Source organism: Dermochelys coriacea, chromosome 20, assembly GCF_009764565.3.
Source record: "Dermochelys coriacea isolate rDerCor1 chromosome 20, rDerCor1.pri.v4, whole genome shotgun sequence".
Taxonomy (NCBI): Eukaryota; Metazoa; Chordata; order Testudines; family Dermochelyidae; genus Dermochelys; species Dermochelys coriacea.
In genome coordinates, this window is record NC_050087.2 from 11,885,720 (window position 1) to 11,904,865 (window position 19,146).

General features: G+C 41.7%; 1 protein-coding gene across 3 annotated transcripts in view; it reads left to right on the forward strand.

Moving 5' to 3' along the window:
• The window catches only part of BRD4 (bromodomain containing 4), a 248,487-nt gene that overhangs the window by 32,899 nt on the left and 196,442 nt on the right, over nt 1-19,146 (forward strand). The window contains exon 2 of one of the 3 annotated variants that reach the window (XM_038378569.2): nt 5,664-5,775. The exons of the other annotated variants lie outside the window; for them this stretch is intronic. The gene's annotated coding sequence lies outside the window, so the exon portion shown is untranslated. The remainder of the gene's footprint in view (nt 1-5,663; nt 5,776-19,146) is intronic. 3 annotated transcript variants of the gene reach the window in all.

Sequence of the window (19,146 nt, forward strand, 5' to 3'; positions counted from 1 at the left end):
ACTTGGGAATTATCCATTCCTTATATTTCAGAAGATCTTTAACCACCAATCTAAAAAGGAATGATTCTGGTAGATGCTCAACCTGATATGGATTCTTTATATTCTACTAATGCAGAATGAACTTCTTGTGGCCTAGCAAGCTCCAGATCCTGGTTGAAGGCTTTCCTATTAAACTGTCCTAAAGGCACCTAGTATTCCAACACATCTTCCCATCAGAGCTCTCAGCAAGTTCATGTTCCCTCTGTCAGCTAAATTGGGAGGGGATTTGCAGAAGATCTGTGTAGAAAGGTAGTTGATTCAACCTATAGTTAGATGAGTTACTTGCAAAGTTTCTTTCTTCCCTAAGTACTATGCGCTAGTGATCCCTGCAACTTGCATCCATTGCTTCATGAATGGATCAGGTACAGCTAGGAGGATTTTTCCCTACTTATAAATTATTTAATGGAGCCTGCCCTTGCCTCTTAGTGCTTGGTATCCTATCTCTGGTTATATTGTTAAAATGTTACTTGTTATGGAAGTTTAACTATGACACTATGAAAAGAACTTGATTGGTTCCTGCCGGCCAGTAGAACAGCGTTGACAGGCAGAAAAACTAAATCTGGCAATTTGTCCATCTGCCTACTGAAATGATGGGATTGGAGAACAGTCTGTTTTATTGAAAAGGTAGTTGACACTAAACCTTATTTCCAGGTAATTAAAATCTCCCTACTTCATTTTGGTACTCTGAGAGGGTGATGGGATGTGAACTGTGCCTCTAACATAGTTGCTCCTCAGCACAGCAGAATGGAATTATGATGTCATTGGAATAACAGAGACTTGATGGGATAACTCACATGACTGGAGTACTGTCATGGATGGATATAAACTGTTCAGGAAGGACAAGCAGGGCAGAAAAGGTGGAGGAGTTGCATTGTATGTAAGAGAGCAGTATGACTGCTCAGAGCTCTGGTATGAAACTGCAGAAAAACCTGAATGTCTCTGGATTAAGTTTAGAAGTGTGAGCAACAAGGGTAATGTCGTGGTGGGAATCTGCTGTAGACCACCGGACCAGGGGGATGAGGTGTACAAGGCTTTCTTCCGGCAACTAATGGAAGTTACTAGATCGCAGGCCATGGTTCTCATGGGAGACTTCAGTCTCCCTGATATCTGCTGGGAAAGCAATACAGCGGTGCACAGACAATCCCAGGAAGTTTTTGGAAAGTGTAGGGGACAATTTTCTGGTGTAACTAGGAAGGAATTTCCTGGAGGAATCAACTAGGGGCAGAGCTCTTCTTGACCTGCTGCTCACAAACAGGGAAGAATTAGTAGGGGAAGCAAAAGTAGGGGAACCTTGGAGGCAGTGACCATGAGATGGTTGAGTTCAGGATCCTGACGCAAGGAAGAAAGGAGAGCAGCAGAATACAGACCCTGGACTTCAGAAAACCAAACTTTGACTCCCTCAGGGAACTGATGGGCAGGATCCCCTGGGAGAATAATATGAGGGGGAAAGGAGTCCAAGATAGCTGGCTGTATTAAGAGATTAAATGATTTTTCCTGAGGTTACATGGGAAGTTTGTGGTTTTGTTTTGGAATTTGAACCCAGATTTTCTGAATCCTAGTTCAGTGCATTAATCACAAAATCATTCTCCCTGACTGTAATACCTAATCTTTCCAAGCCTATATATTGCTGAAATTAAACCGGTAAAGTGCAGCTGCCTGTTTTTTGCATTAGGTGTGAATGTCACCTGTTGCTGTGGAAACAAAAAAGTTCCTTAGGAGGTAAAAGAAGGAACTGAATTTTAAGTTTTGATTTTATATTCATAACTCAAGACTAAATATGTGTAGCTGGCAATTTGTTAGCTGCAGAAGCCATGTTACTTCCTTTTAAATAAAAACAACCAAACTATAATTTATAATGTCCTACAGCCTATACTCAAAAAAACCTTGTAACAGGATTCAAAATCACACAATCTTCTTATGTAGTGAATCTGAGGCTATTAATTTCACACTGCTGATAAAACACCGATTTGACTGCCGCTCCAGTCCAGTCTGAGGATGCAGGGAAGAGAACTTGCGAAGTCAGTAGGGTAAAGACACACTGGCATTACACATGAACTTAGGTGGAGTTTGATCTCTTGATCCCTAAACTAGCAGAGTGGACGAAGACAGAGGTAGCACTTTCTATGGTGTCTTCTAGTTAGTTTTTCTAATGGTTGACTAAAGATCAGTCCTCAACTAGAGAAGTGGTCTCTAAGGTCTTGTCTGCACTACACAGTTTTGTCCACCAGTGGAGGTATACACACTGCAACGCTCCTTCTGCTGACAAAGGTCTCCTGCTTTGCCAGCAAAATAAAACCACCTTGATGAGAGGCATTGAACTATTTGCTGCAAAGATATATTGACAAAGTGTTAGTGCAGACACTGCATTTTTTTATGTTGCTGTAAATGGCCTCCGGGAGATGTCCCACAATGCCCATCCTGATTGCTCTGGTCAGCAGTTCGAACTCCTCTGCCCAGCACCCAAGTGCACAGGCTTCTGCCCTTCCCCCATTAAAGACCTGGGAATTTTTGAAATTCCACTTCCTGTTTCCTTGGTGTGAAGAGCTCACATTGTCTTTTCCCAGCTGACCATGGCGGCTCCACGCATCAACACTCACACTTGGAGCATATGAGTTGTTGGATCTGCTGGTGCTGTGGGGAAAGAAGACTGCAGTCGTAGCTCCACTCCAGGACTGTTGATACCTACAGTCAGATTTCTCATGGCTTGTTGGGTAAGAGCTACGAATGGGATATGCATCAGTGCTGTGTGAAGATAAGAGCTGAGGCAGGCATATCAGATGGCAAGGGAGGCAAACCATCGCTCTGGTGCTGCGCCGTAGACCTGCTGCTTCTAAAAGTAGCTGGATGCCATCCTTGGCGGCAACCCCACATCCTCTGCCAAGAGCCCCTTCGACACTTTGGTGGGGCTGGAGGCTGCAGACAGTAGACTCAACCCAAAGGACGAAGTTGTGGATGAGGAGGTAGAGCTGGGAGGACTATGTGGCGCACATGGTAGGGTCATCTAGTGGCATGGCGAGTGAGGACCTCTCTTCCACTCTGGAGGGGGTCTAGCCGAGGGATTCTCAAACTGGGGTTTGGGACCCCTCGGGGGGGGGCGTGAGGTTATTATATGGGGGGGGTCACGAGCTGTCAGCTTCCACCCCAAACCCGCTTTGCATCCAGCATATATTATGGTGTTAAATGTATTAAAAAGTGTCTTTAATTTATAAGGGGGGTTGCACTCAGAGGCTTGGTATGTGAAAAGGGTCACCAGTACAAAAGTTAGAACCACTGGTCCAGCCAGTCCTATCAGTCCGTCTCTGTTTTTGACGAAACTGTATAGTGTGGACAAGGCCTTAAGAGACACTAGGGCTTTGATAATCAGAGAGGAAAGGGCAGGTCATGATTCAATCAGTCCTGTCCCAGAAAAAGTAGAGTCAAGAAAAAAAGGCCAATACTGGGTTTTTCTCTTTCTCAAACTCTCCCTCTTTTCTGTCATAGATGGGAGGCTTAAGGGGTGAAGGAGACAGTCAGAAAAAGGGTGTGCGGGAGAGGCATTGGAAAAGTGGATTGCATAACTTGAAAAGGGCAGGCATGAGAGTATTACGTTAGTTGAATTGGTAGCTAAAAGACGCTTTAATTCACATGGCGCAAACTTGCATATAGGTGAGCCACCTCCACTAGGCACAACTTGAGAGGGAAGTGGTTTCTGAGACAGGTAAAAGCTTTTAATTGCTTCTATTTGTCGGCATCTAATACTAAACAAAGTGCCCTGACAAGAAGCATTCTCTGTAAACTGTATCCTATTACAACAAAGGAACATTGTGTAGCCTTTAATTTGAAGGCATATATTTACAAATGTTCTAACCTTGTGCATGTTGACAGATGCTTATTTGTAGAATTCCGAAAGAATGCTGTTAAGACTGAAGGAAAAAATCCAGGCTGTTGTAGAAGTTCTGGCATTTAAAAGTGGACTGGAAAGTTAAATGGAAAATATATATTTTTAAATATAAACCAATCCCTCAACCAATAGCTTTTCTTGTAACTCAGATTGCCTCTAAAAAAAAGTTAGGCTTGTTCTGCTGCTCTCACCATGCTGTGTGCAGGAGTAGTTTGATCTGGCCTCCCAACTTCCTGAACCACATTCCCAGTGCTTTGAGAGTCTCCTCCATTTGGGAATAAGATATACTTTACCAGTATAACTGCATTCACACTAAAGGTTGTATCATATTAACTATACTGCATAGTTAAATTGGTACAACTTTTGTTTGTAGACAAGCCACAAGAGAACACTGTCACTAGACTTTGTTGGAAGCTCCATCCTTGGTATCTGCCTTGGCTTAGTCATTTGGCTGAGTAAGTATTCGATTAAAATGTTAGATCTCTGCTAGTTTAATATTCTGTATAAAAATGGTGGTTTCTTGGGTGATGGAGCTGTGTTGTGCCTCCCTCGTGGCTGTGCAAATAAGGGGAGGAATAAACCATGAAACTTGATCACTTTTCTTAACCACTTTCATCATGTTCCTATTACGCCTCTGGCATTTAGGGCAGTGATGAAGCTCCTCCACTCCTGTCTGTTTCTGGCAAGTCTTTCAATAGTTTCCCAGCTGTGCCCCAGGTTTTTCAGCTCTGCTTCCACAGCTCTTCACCATGTTGTTTTCAGGCAGCCTTGTTTTCGCTTGCCTTCAGGTGTCCATCTTATTGCTACTCTGGTGATGGAATAAGTTTCCATCTGAAAAAAGAAAAGGAGTACTTGTGGCACCTTAGAGACTAACAAATTTATTAGAGCATAAGCTTTCGTGAGCTACAGCTCACTTCATCGGAGCTGTAGCTCACGAAAGCTTATGCTCTAATAAATTTGTTAGTCTCTAAGGTGCCACAAGTACTCCTTTTCTTTTTGCGAATACAGACTAACACGGCTGCTACTCTGAAACCTGTTTCCATCTGAAGCACATGACCGATCCATCTCCAGTGCCTCCTGGCAATGATGGTGCTCAGATCCTCTTGGCTGCACTGTGTCCGTAGATCTTGGTTGGAGATTGTTCTGGGACAAAAGATGCGGAGGATTTTTCTGAGGCGGGTTGTATGGAAAGAAGAGAGTTTGGACATGTCATACTTTCTCATTCCCCAGCATTCTGCACTACAAAGTAGTGTTGAAAGTACACGGCTCTGATAAATCTTGAGTTTGGTTTTGGTGGTGGTTTTTGATGATTTCTAGAGTGTATTTAAGCTCCTGAAGGTGTTCTTGGCTTTGATTTTGTTCCGGATGTTCTGGCTTGTTCTACCATCCTGGCTGATGGTGCTGCCCAACCACACACGTCTTAAATGTGTAACTTTTCACCAATAAGGATAAAGTCCTAGAGTTAGAAACAGCTCTGCTTATATAACTTTTGGCATAAAGTTATAAGCAGAGCTGTTTCTAACTCTTGGACTTTATCCTTGTAACTGCATCCCCAAATATGATTTGCCTTTGGTAAAGCAGCTTCTTGCTCTACTCTTTGGTCAGCTGTTTTGCTTCTTATTTTTCCCCTCCTGGGATTATTCTTTACTTTTATTTTTGTCTGAAAGTACAGCTCATTTAAGTATGCTGCATGTTTAACACATCATCTTTTTGTCCTAATCTCTGATTAATCTCTGTTTTTCAGATGTTTCCTTTGACCTGATCTTGAGTTGCCCTTTGTTCCCAGGGCTCAGTCAATTCTTCAAGAAACCTAGCCATTTGGGAGTTGGTGTTCTTTTATAGATAATCAATATGGTGTAAGTACACAACACTCCACAGTGTTAGTCCTTTTTCACAAGAAAAGAAACAGAAGGGGAAGAGCACAAGAATACATTTAGGTTGAGGGAGAATATGAGATGAAGCTAGTAGAAAAAGACTAAGTATAAAATAGCTGATTATAGAGTTCATCTTAAAATTAGGTCTGGTTTAAAAGCTCTTTTCAAAGTTTAGTAGTTCACTTTGTGCTTGCACTATTCATAGGCTGTGTAAATACTACATTAATACATCATTCAATTTGAAATTAACAGCAAAAAAACACACAATTCACAGCTAAACATCAACTGCAAAAAAATGTGCTTGCTTGTTGCTTTTGCTGCTTTTAGTTACAAAGACTGAGTTTTCTCCTCAAAATTTTCCTTTACTGCCCAAGTCTTGTCTTCCATATTTTCATCAGAGAGATTTTGGGGGACCTCAGAACGAGAGTGGGAACTGAGCCTTTACCTGTGAAGGATTGGAATGTTGTTGTCTTTCCCTGAGAGCTCTTCTCCCAAATACTTGTCAGGAGTTTAAGTTAAACAAAAACCCCAGTGCCCCCTCCTTCCTTTTTTGTTTTGAGGCAGTCTGACTAACTGCAGTTCCCTTACTTGCACAAATATCTCACTTGAGTTGTTGGTCATTAGTTTTCCAGTCATGATTCATTAGCAAAATCTGGGAAATCAAGGCCTGATATGAAAAGTGCGGGGTGGGGGAACACCATGTATTTATCCAACTTTTATGTATTCAGGAGAAAATGTATTTGTTCCTTTGTAGTTAAGTGTTAAGTTTCTCACAACTTATATAACTCTGCCCACTTGTGAATTTGTATTACAAAAGGCCATCTGCATTATGACCTTATAGTATATGTGCACTTAAAGTTCCCTCTGCGCTGCATGATTGGCTGAAACATTTGTCCTGCAACATTGGTATAACTCAAGGTTCCATCTGGATTACAAAATGGAACTGTCTCCTTAAGTCTTGGACATGTACATCTCTTTAGTAAGATTTGGGGGATAGGTCCTTCCTATGCAATGGGACTCTATACCATGTTGTATTTGGGTGTCCTGATATGGTGGTAACTGTAATGCAGATGGGGCCTAAAATTCTAGAAAATTGCACTGTTGCTGACTCACATGAATGTTGGTGTTTTTCTTAAAGCCCCGACTCCTGAAGTCATGTGAATACGAGACCTCCAGTTTTAATTTTTTTTTTCCAGAGTGAGTTTATTGTGGAAAAAAGCTTGAAAACATAAACCCCCAAGAGGCTCAAAAACCAGAAGGCAAATAAGAGAGCCCAAAACTTATTTTAAAATCTGAGTTTTAAGCAGTTATGAGTTCATGGTCTGAGTTACGATTTTTGAACACCTGTTAGCTTCTCTTTTATCCTATAATGTATTTTTCCAATTAATATGTCACTGGAATGTAAATAATATCCCTGTTATGCATACATTCAGGATGGACCATCAAAATTGTTGTGGGAGTGTCTGCTCTGAATTTACTGACATCTGTGCATGAATTCTCAAAATGCCACCCCCCTCCCATCCTCAAAAGTCTTTCCTATTCTTTGGACGATTCCCATTCAAGTATTATCATCAGACTTAACATTGCTTTGTCTGGGTTATGAGGAGATGAACCCTCCCCTCCAAAATCTTGTTAGTTAAGTCATAATATTCAGAATTTAGGCTGAAGCTTTGGGACTGATTTTCCTCTCAAGGAATGTCTTCACTGCAAAGTTAACTCCTTCACATATAAACCTCTGAACCAAGTATAGTTGTGCTTTCATCCCAAGGTAACTGATTGACCTGGGGCTGGAGGCTAAAGCCTGAACAAGGCTTTCACTAAAGTTGATGACTCACCCACTTTGCAGTGTGGACTCAGGCTGAACCTCTTGAGTGCTGATAGTCCTCCAGTGTCTTCGCACAATTTCTTCAGTATGCCCAGAAGGACAGACAAGGTCTCCCACAATTTGCTGGTGTAGAATCAGATTGGCTCAGTTTACTGTAGCACAAAGAACCATGTTATGTTCTCCCAGAACTCCTAGTGGCACACACTGGCGAGTACAGCATCAGTGAGGCCCCCATAACTTGATTGCAGCTTTGCAATGTGGCTGCTCACACCCAAGGCAGGTTAACATGGGTGCCAGTTTCCAAGTTAATTCTGCAGTGAAAAGACACAGCCTAATTTACAGCAGGTGTTGTGGAATCAGGTTCCCCAGTCTGCTTCACTGTTGCCTAGGTATGATTTGTATTACCTGCACTGAGCCTCTTGCTGCAAGAAGTAGCTTTCTCAACATCCTGGATAATTGTTCCAGTTTTTTTAGAAGGGAAGAAAGTCTTTAATTACACTGATTATGCACTATTGTAACAATTACATGCATTTCATAATTAGTGGTGATTCGTTCCACTAATGGAATTCCTGGGTGAGGGTCAGTGCTAGTTGCAACTGAATTTTTCTTGTCTTTCTATTAGTGTAGATTGTGATGGTGGTCAGACAAATGACAAACTACTGAAATGTATTGGTGTTCCATGTCCTGTTCCTTCAGCGATTCCAGATCAGATGCATCTATTTCAAAACCAGGATTCTTTATAATTGCTGGAGCAGCAAATGCTACCTAGGACTTGAAATAGAACAGGTTCTTTAAAGTACCACTTGTATGATCAAGGAACCTTCAGGGCAATTTTTAAAAATCTTCTAGACAGCAGTGTCTGGGTCACTTCTTCCCTCTCCTCTTGGGCATGATTCCCTACGTATTCTTAGAAGGTGCAATGAGATGGAATATCGCTCGATATCCTTAATGCTTACCTTGTCAGTTTTTTTCCTTGTTCTGCCCCTTTGGGAGCTATCATTTGTAGTTTGTCAGTCAGATTTTTTTTAAGAGGAAGGGTGCCCATAGGTCAAAGATATTGTTTAGGACTTACTCACCTTGCAGGTGACGAGAGGCTCTTTAAACCTAGTTGACCAAGTCAGGTACTGTGGAAATCCAGTATTGATTTTAGAAATCCACTTGCCAAAGTGACAGCATGCCAGGTATAAACAGTGCTGTCCAGAATCTGAGTCCAATGCTGAGGATCAAACATTGTTGATTCTCAAAAGTCAGTTGTCAGAGTGGCCAGTGTCCCTACATCCATCCAGGTTGAAGTTCAGTTCTGAGGATTTGGTCTTGCATAAGTTGCACTGAAGTCCCCAAATCTGGAATCAATCTGGTGCTGAGGTTCCAGTGCCATAGAGTGCAAGGAGTTGCTCACCAATGTGTCTATACCAAAATGGACCTCAGAATCAGTGCTGGGGTTTCTTGGTGACCCAACTCTCATCCTAGCCCATCTGTGGCAAACTGCAACTTGTTTTTCCCTTGATCCCTATCTACTCCATATTTTGATTAAAAAACTAGAATGATATAAAATTAACATGGCACACATTAAATGGCCTACAAACTGGTAATATTAAACGGAATCATCATGGGGGTGTGTGTGTGTGTAGGCTCTTCTTCCAATGCAATTTAACATTTTTATCAATGACCTTGAAGAAAACAAAAACATTACTGATAAAGTTTGCAGATGAGACAAAAATTGGAGGAGTGATAAATAAGGTTCAACAAGGACAGAGGGACGGGATGGGAAGAATCCCATGCACTGCTACAGGCTGGGGACCGACTGGCTAAGCGCCAGTTCTGCAGAAAATGAGCCAACAGTGTGCCTTTGTTGCCAAGAAGGCTAAAGGTATATTGGGCTGCATTAGTAGAAGCATTGCCAAAGGATTGAGTAGAAGCATTGCCAGTGGATTTATTACCCTCTATTTGACACTGGTGAGGCCACATCTGGAGTACAGTAACTCCTCACTTAATGTTGTAGTTACATTCCTGAAAAATGCTACTTTAAGTGAATCCAATTTCCCCATAAAAATTACTGTAAACGGGGGGGGAGGAAGGTTCCAGGGAAATTTTTTTCGCCAGACAAAAGACATCTCGCACACGCACAGAGTTTTAAACCAACAGTTGAATACTGTACACAGCAATGATGATTGCGAAGCTTGGTTGAGGTGGTGGAGTCAGAGGGTGGGATATTTCACAGGGAATGCCTTGCTGCTAATTAACACTTGGCTGAGCCCTCAAGGGTTAACACATTGTTAATTGCATAATCACAGGTTTCAGAGTAGCAGCCGTGTTAGTCTGTATTCGCAAAAAGAAAAGGAGTACTTGTGGCACCTTAGAGACTAACAAATTTATTAGAGCATAAGCTTTCGTGAGCTACAGCTCACTGCATCCGATGAAGTGAGCTGTAGCTCACGAAAGCTTATGCTCTAATAAATTTGTTAGTCTCTAAGGTGCCACAAGTACTCCTTTTCTTTTCACATTGTTAATGTAGCCTCACACTCTCTACAAAGCAGCATGGATGGAGAGAGGAAACATAATAGACACATGGCAGTGGCTGCAGACATTCCCTGCAGAAACTGAACGTTATGATGAACCTATGCTATCCCCCTGGAGCGCACCATTGCCTCCACATTCCAAAGTGCCCGGGGTGTGTGTGTGTGTGAGAGACGCACATGCGCACTGTCACTTTAAGTACACTGACCCCACTCTAAGTAGATCAGCAAGTTGAGACGGCAGCTGCTGCCAGCAAGCTCTCTTTGTCCTGAGCCCTATCATGTATCTTCTATCCCCCCAAGCTCTGTGGAGATGGGGTACAGGAGTGGGGGGAGGGGGACACACTGACATCAGCACCCTCCCCACTCCCTGCACAGTGAGCAGGAGACTCCTGTGAGAGGCTCCAAGGCAGAGGGCAGGAGCAGCACATGATGGGGGAGGGACAGCTGAACTGCCCGGCAATGGATAGCCTGCTGGGAGGCTGCGGCACAGGGAACTTAGGGGAGCTGATGCGGGAGCTGCCAGCCTACCCTCGTTCTAAGCCCCACCAGCTAGCTCCAATGGGCTGCTCTTCCTGCCAGCAGTGGACAAAGCAGGCGACTGCCAAACAACATTATAAAGGGAGCATTGTGCAACTTTAAATGAACATGTTCTCTAATAGATCAGCGGCGTAACAGTGAAACAACGTTAATGGGGATGAGGTTAAGTGAGGAGTTACTGTATTGCATCCAATTTTGGACCGCCCACTACAGGATGTGGACAAACTTGAGAGAGTCCAGCGGAGAGCAACGAAAATGATAAGGGGGCTGTGGCACATGACTTAGGAGGACAGGCTGAGAGAGCTGGGCTTATTTAGTCTGTGGAAGAGAAGAGTGAGGGGGGATTTGATAGGAGCCTTCAACTACCTGAAGGGGAGTTCCAAAGAGGATGGAGTTAGGCTGTTATCAGTGGTGGCAGATGACAGAGCAAGAAGCAATGGATTCACATTGCAGTGGGGGTGGCCTAGGTTGGATATTAAGAAACACTGTTTCACTAGGAGGGTAGTGAAGCACTAGAATGGGTTCCCTAGGGAGGTGGTGGAATCTCCATCCTTAGAAGTTTTTAAGGCCCGGCTTGACAAAGCCCTGGCTGGGATGATTTAGTTGGTGTTAGTCCTGCTTTGAGCAGGGGATTGGATTAAATGACCTCCTGAGATCTCTTCCAACCCTAATCTTCTGTGATTCTATAATGAAGAGGCCAGGCCATTGAGTCAGAACAATCTGGGCCATTAGGTAAACTGTGTACATGCAAACAAGGTGCCTTTAGATACAGGTAAATGTAAACGTAGACATCTAGGAGACAAAGAATGTTAGCATACTTACGGGGTGGGGGACTCTATCCTGGGAAGCAGTGACTCTGAAAAAGATTTCTGGATTGTGGTCGATGATCAACTGAACATGAGCTTCCAATGTTATGCTGTGACCAAAAGAGCTAATGCTATCCTGGGATGCATAAACAGGGGAATCTCGAGCAGGAGTAGAAACAGTTCAAAAAGGTTGTTGATGCACATTGGGGAGAGTTCAGAGATGAGCCACAAGAATGATTGAAGGATAGAAATATGCCTTACTTTGATAGATACCAGGAGCCCAATCTATTTAGCTTAACAAAGAAGGTTGAAGGGTGACTTGATTATAGCCTAAAAGTATCTACATAGGGAACAAATATTAAGTAATTGAGTGCTCAGTCTAGCAGAGAAAGGTATAACATAATCCAGGGGATGGAAGTTAAAGCTAGACAAATTCAGATTGGAAATAAGGGCTATATTTTTAACAGTGAGGGTAATTAATCGTTGGAACCATTTGCATGGGGTTGTGGTCAATTTTTGGGGTCACTGTCAATATTTAAATCAAGACGGATGTTTTTCGAAAAGCTATGCTGTAGAAATTATTTTGGTTTCAGAGTAGCAGCTGTGTTAGTCTGTATTCGCAAAAAGAAAAGGAGTACTTGTGGTACCTTAGAGACTAACAGATTTATTTGAGCATAAGCTTTCGTGAGCTACAGCTCACTTCATCGGATGCATTGATTCCTTCTAGTCTTCGAATCTATGAATCTGTCCTAACTTCAGGATTGATCTGCCTCCTGGGAACTTTCTGCGAAGTTTACCTCTTGCAGCTAGCTTTTGGTTTAATAGATTCCAAGGCCAGAAGTGTGATCATTTAGCCTAATCTAAACCACCAGGGAGATGCTCTTCAAGATCTACTTAAAAAAAAAAAGAGTACTTGTGGCACCTTAGCAGCTGTGTGGATTTGGTAGCTATCTGGGACTGTTGCTAAAGAGTCACACTTCCTGGCACTGTCCCAGAATCTGGTTTTTTGGTTAGTGCCATCAGTGCTGCTCTTATTTGTTGAGCCCTACTTCAGAACTAGGGACGCACAAAGGACTGCCATCTTTTGTCTGTAACGAGCTCTACTTCAATTTGATGGAGTAGTTAGTTGGTCCTGGTTTGCCAGGAGACAAACCATTTTTAAAGCTGATTAGAATAAATTAGCCTGTAATCAGCTTTCCATAGATATCTTATTAAAATGAAATGTTAATGATTAGTAGCTTGTGGGATCTGTTAAATAGTTTTTGGAAAATCTGAATATGGATTATTATATGCATTTACATTTTGCAATACGTTCATTGATGAGCTGGAAATTGTTTGTTGCTGTGGGCCCTAAATTGACTTTCACTTTAATTTCACTAAAACATTATTTTTGCAACTATTTATCTGGCTCTTGCAGACATCCCCAATACTAAACAGATCAGTAGTCCAAAAATAGCCAATATGAATGTTTACACACACCTGGACTCTGAATATGTATGTACGTCTCTTTGAAGTATGTGACTTGCTACCAGAACCCTACATGCTAGATTTGAATCAAGAGATAAAAGTATCCATAATGGGAATTTAGTTAAAATTAGACTTGTGCGTTGTCACCTGAACCGCAGATAAGCCTACTTTCCAAAACTGAAGGTCTCCTTTAGGAAGCTCTGATATCTAGTAGGGATGGTGCAAGGAAGTCCAAAGATAACACAAACTGTCATTTTGGATGGTCTGTGATCTTTGCTTTACAGCTAAGGTATTTGGATTTATAGTCAAAAATTAGTTTTATGTTATGTTCTGGGCTGCTTATTAAATCTTTTCTACTCATTTTATTAAATAATTTATACTTATGCTAATTTAGTTTGTATCTATCTACATGTAAATGTTAAACAAAAAGTGGATTTTCAAATGTATGTTATGTAGCATTTGGAGATCCTCTCAGTGGTCTGATGGGAATGCATTTATTATTGAGACCAGAGTTCACAGTTCTGTTTTCTTTCTGCAGCAGCTGATTTACTTCCTTAGTATCCAAAGCAAAAGAAAGCATTCAGCTTTGCTGCTCTGCTGTGTTAAGGTATTGTATTGCAGCAGACGCTAAACCTGACAGGATTGGTAGGGGAAAGTCTTTATTAATCACCTGATATAAAAACTTCAGCAATTCTTAAGATTTAAAAGAATGTTTAGTTTGTACTTTTTCCTCACAACCACATCTCTTAATGCACAGTTGTCATGGTCTTGAACCACGTACAGATTTTGTCCCGCTATTTGTAGATATCTGTAGGTCCGTGGGTTCCAGTTCAGGTTAGTGGTGGTCTTTGCCATATTATTATTTTTTTTTTTTTTTTCTGGGACTAGTTTGCAACCAGTACCAAACCCAAAAAAAATGCTCCTCCCCTTTTCTAGGTAAGCAGGTCAACAGTTAGTGAAAAATGGAGATTTTCCATTTGCGGACTGGGTCACTGGGCAAGTAGGGTCAATTTCCTATGTGGGTTCAGGATTGAGCCATTCCTTTCAGTCTCTAGTTGGTCATCAGGTCAGGAGAGCAGTTCCAGCAGGTTACCACAGAGGGTAGTGCTAGGCAACAGTCTTACCGAGCATAGCAGTTCACCTTGTGTCAGCCTGCACGAATGGCTTTCTTTGCTGTTGCATGAAGTCCTACCTAGGAAGTGGTTGCTTTGCAGGCTTCAGGGTTGGGCCCACAATTGGGCTGCTAGTGTGCAGTGTAGAGATGATATTCCTGGGGGAATTTTGTGCCAAAATATTAAAAATTCCTTCACATATGTTTACATTCTGCACATTTTATTTGTCAAAATAACACTATATAATCATGCCAATTTCAAGTATTTTGGTAATTTATTTCAAATATCTGTCAGCAAGTATGTCTGTAACAATACAGACCTGCACAAAAATTCCCCCAGGAGTGGAGAGTTAAAAAAATCCTTACGAAAATCCAGTTCTTGCTTCTCTGGGCCCTGTACCCCCATGTGGCCTGCCTCACTTACTTGCTCTCCCCAAACCCAGACACTCTCACCCCCTGTCTCCCAGAGCTCAGCTTCCGCAGCCCAGACACTCAGACCCTAGTCTCCTAGATCCTAGGGATCCAGAGGAAGAAACGGCCTGATGCTGGGACCCGGGCTTGCACAGAGTTTCCTGCAGGCCACTGTCTTAAGGGAATGCTGGTCCTTCCCCCCCCCCCACCCCCGTGCACGGCCTGGTCTTCTATTTGTGAGCTGGGCTTTGCTGGTCCAGGGGCCCCTAGTGGCGGCCAGCATCTCTGGTCGGGTGAGGAGGAAAAGATGGAATACTGTAGTAAAGAGAATTGGAAGCAACAACAGGTTACAACATTAACCTGGATTGGGAAGGAGGGGACAAATTACTATTTAAATACTACAGTGATGGGTACTATAGAAAACCTGAAGATGGACTGAGAATGAGAGGTTGGAGTGGTGATGGGGAAAGGAATGGCAGAAGAGAATATGATGCCGGAAAGAGAGCAAAGGAGGAAGTGAGAGAAGGAAAGGAAGTAGTTCAAGTTTTGAATAGGTTTCAGAGTAGCAGCCGTGTTAGTCTGTATTCGCAAAAGAAAAGGAGTACTTGTGGCACCTTAGAGACTAACAAATTTATTAGAGCATAAGCTTCCGTGAGCTACAGCTCACTTCATCGGATGCATAGCATTTGAATAGCGGATGCTGTTTATCTGCTCCATGTTCAGTTTTCCCAGGTCATCTACTTTGGTTTGCCTACTGGTCATGTCATCAGTGTTTGTTTGCCAACACAAATAAAAACAGGGCTGCTTAGCTTGTACTTTTAGTTTAATCACTTTTGTAATATCTAACATATAATTGAGGTGTTCCGTTTCTAACATTATTGCTATTGCGCCTACTATTTTGTTTCAGATTGTCAGTATTTGACCGTTCTAGTGCAGTTATAAAATGAGGTTTCTTGCTTCCACTTGATGCAGACTGTACAATTTTTTTTATAAATTATAACATTTTTCATAAAATAAATCTTGGGAATTGTATACTAGTCCTTGCTTCTTGAATACATTATTTTTAGATGTATAGTAATTTGTTTTACAGCTTTTGATCATTCCTCATGGCACGAGGTGGATTTGATTTAAATCATGATTTAAATCATAGAATCATAGAATCATAGAATATCAGGGTTGGAAGGGACCCCAGAAGGTCATCTAGTCCAACCCCCTGCTCAAAGCAGGACCAAGTCCCAGTTAAATCATCCTAGCCAGGGCTTTGTCAAGCCTGACCTTAAAAACCTCTAAGGAAGGAGATTCTACCACCTCCCTAGGTAACGCATTCCAGTGTTTCACCACCCTCTTAGTGAAAAAGTTTTTCCTAATATCCAATCTAAACCTCCCCCATTGCAACTTGAGACCATTACTCCTCGTTCTGTCATCTGCTACCATTGAGAACAGTCTAGAGCCATCCTCTTTGAAACCCCCTTTCAGGTAGTTGAAAGCAGCTATCAAATCCCCCCTCATTCTTCTCTTCTGCAGACTAAACAATCCCAGCTCCCTCAGCCTCTCCTCATAAGTCATGTGCTCTAGACCCCTAATCATTTTTGTTGCCCTTCGCTGTACTCTTTCCAATTTATCCACATCCTTCTTGTAGTGTGGGGCCCAAAACTGGACACAGTACTCCAGATGAGGCCTCACCAGTGTCGAATAGAGGGGAACGATCACGTCCCTCGATCTGCTCGCTATGCCCCTACTTATACATCCCAAAATGCCATTGGCCTTCTTGGCAACAAGGGCACACTGCTGACTCATATCCAGCTTCTCGTCCACTGTCACCCCTAGGTCCTTTTCCGCAGAACTGCTGCCGAGCCATTCGGTCCCTAGTCTGTAGCGGTGCATTGGATTCTTCCATCCTAAGTGCAGGACCCCGCACTTATCCTTATTGAACCTCATTAGATTTCTTTTGGCCCAATCTTCCAATTTGTCTAGGTCCTTCTGTATCCTATCCCTCCCCTCCAGCGTATCTACCACTCCTCCCAGTTTAGTATCATCCGCAAATTTGCTGAGAGTGCAATCCACACCATCCTCCAGATCATTTATGAAGATATTGAACAAAACGGGCCCCAGGACCGACCCCTGGGGCACTCCACTTGACACCGGCTGCCAACTAGACATGGAGCCATTGATCACTACCCGTTGAGCCCGACAATCTAGCCAGCTTTCTACCCACCTTATAGTGCATTCATCCAGCCCATACTTCCTTAACTTGCTGACAAGAATGCTGTGGGAGACCGTGTCAAAAGCTTTGCTAAAGTCAAGAAACAATACATCCACTGCTTTCCCTTCATCCACAGAACCAGTAATCTCATCATAAAAGGCGATTAGATTAGTCAGGCATGACCTTCCCTTGGTGAATCCATGCTGACTGTTCCTGATCACTTTCCTCTCCTCTAAGTGCTTCAGGATTGATTCTTTGAGGACCTGCTCCATGATTTTTCCAGGGACTGAGGTGAGGCTGACCGGCCTGTAGTTCCCAGGATCCTCCTTCTTCCCTTTTTTAAAGATGGGCACTACATTAGCCTTTTTCCAGTCATCCGGGACTTCCCCCGTTCGCCACGAGTTTTCAAAGATAATGGCCAAGGGCTCTGCAATCACAGCCGCCAATTCCCTCAGCACTCTCGGATGCAATTCGTCCGGAATAGTGCAAATCACTAATCAGACTCAATTTAATCATGGATTTCTACATAAAAGTGCATTCTTGTTGGTTTAAAATTTTAATGCATATTCGTCAACTCAGATGTAGGTTTTATTTTTAGAAGGTACACATTATACGTTTTTAAAGTAAAAACTTTTCAGATTAGTTTTACAGCTATATCAGAAAATGAATGATTGGTTATTTCATTTACCAAAGGTAATTGAAGCAGATATTTATGACATCCTAGGGAGGTGAACTATCTCCAATTCAACAGGTTAGTCAATAATATTTGGAGGATTTTCTTGCCATGCTATATTAGGAGGAGAACATTACCAGACAGACATTTAAATTGTTTTTTTTAACTACAAAAATGTTATGTATTCTGGATTTTTTTCTTCAACAGCAAACATAAGATATTTTAACAAAACAAGCATATGAATTTTTGAATTTAATTAAACATTCAAGTTTTTTAAAATCAGGTTTGTTTTTGTTAAAATTGCTTTTATCGAAAATAGTTAAATGAAATTTAAAAAAAAACAAACAAAAATTAAATTGACCCTGTCAGCCAAGTCAACATGAGAAACTTAAAATATTGGCTTCTGCAGCTAACTCAGTCATCTTCACCTTCATTTTCCTGTTTGTTCATAATCTGGAAAAGGAAAACAAGCTTTCCTGCTTTTTCATGTCCCAAACAGTTTCTTAATTTGGAATGAATTAGTCCAAAGAAAGAGAAAATATTCTTTCTACATCGGCAGAAGAATCTACTGCTGTTAAATGAGATGATCACTTCAGCAGTCTCTGAATCCAATAAGTGACATCCACCAGTTCACTGGTGTGACTTTATTTTAAAACATCAGCAAACATGTATTTCTTGAATGATTCTTATTCCCAAACTGGGTCTCTTTTACGGCCTGCTGCCATTATAGGTTTTCCCTTCTAGTGAGAGAATGGTATGGTAGATTTCAAATCAGAAGGCTACACTCAGAGATCTCAAGACTTCTGGAATTTGCTGCTCAATTTCACTTTTGTTTCTGCTTCATGTCCCTGTGTTCTCACATTTATCTCCAGATTTCTTCTACTTGTCCAGATCTATTCCACCGGCAACAATCTTCTATTCGTTGAACTTTTTGAAAATTTGCACTTTTAGAGAGAGGTAAGGGATTGAATCTGTACACAAATTTGCAGAGGGACAATAGGGTAGAGGTCTGTTATTTCTCACCTCTATATATTTACTTATTTAAAAACATGTTTGCTGTTAACAAGCATGTTATCTCTGGAGACACAAATCCACAGTTTGAGAACTGAAAAACTAAGCATCTCTGGTGGTATCTTCTAGATTGAGCATTGACTTCCATTGGGTAGATAGAAAGATTAACCTAAATAATCTATACAGAAGCCTCTGGAACTCCATAAGATTGGGTCCCTAATCCGCGAACTATTGGAACTCATTTACAAAACTTTTTTTAAACATTACATGAATATATTGTTTCATACTATAGAATTAGAATTTATAATCCCTATTCGATGATGAGAGATCTTTGAGCTACAATGTATCTTAATTAAAACTATCTTTAGATAGCTTTTTTCTCAAAAAGCATTTTATCAAAAAAATCAGATTTTAAAAAAAAATTGTTTTATTTAAATAAATGATTTTTATCCACCCTGTCATGGCATAATTCCATTTAAAATCCTAATGTATTTTAGTATTTTGCCTTCCCTAACATATAGTTGTCTCAGAGAAGCTAACAATTACAGGATTGATATTAAATTCCCCTGATTTAGAGATCATCCCTCTGGTTGAGGCACATTAGTAAACTAGACTGGGAAAGCTAACGGTACTGCTACCCCTGCTGTATCTGTTTGGTAGTTAAAGGATTTCAGCCTCCAGGGTTGACCTTATCCGGCAGCTACAAGCATCTAGGCCTGTTTCTACATAGCATGCATGTGCTGAAGTCCCTTTTGACTTCAGTGGGATTTAAGCATTACCTCAGCGGATT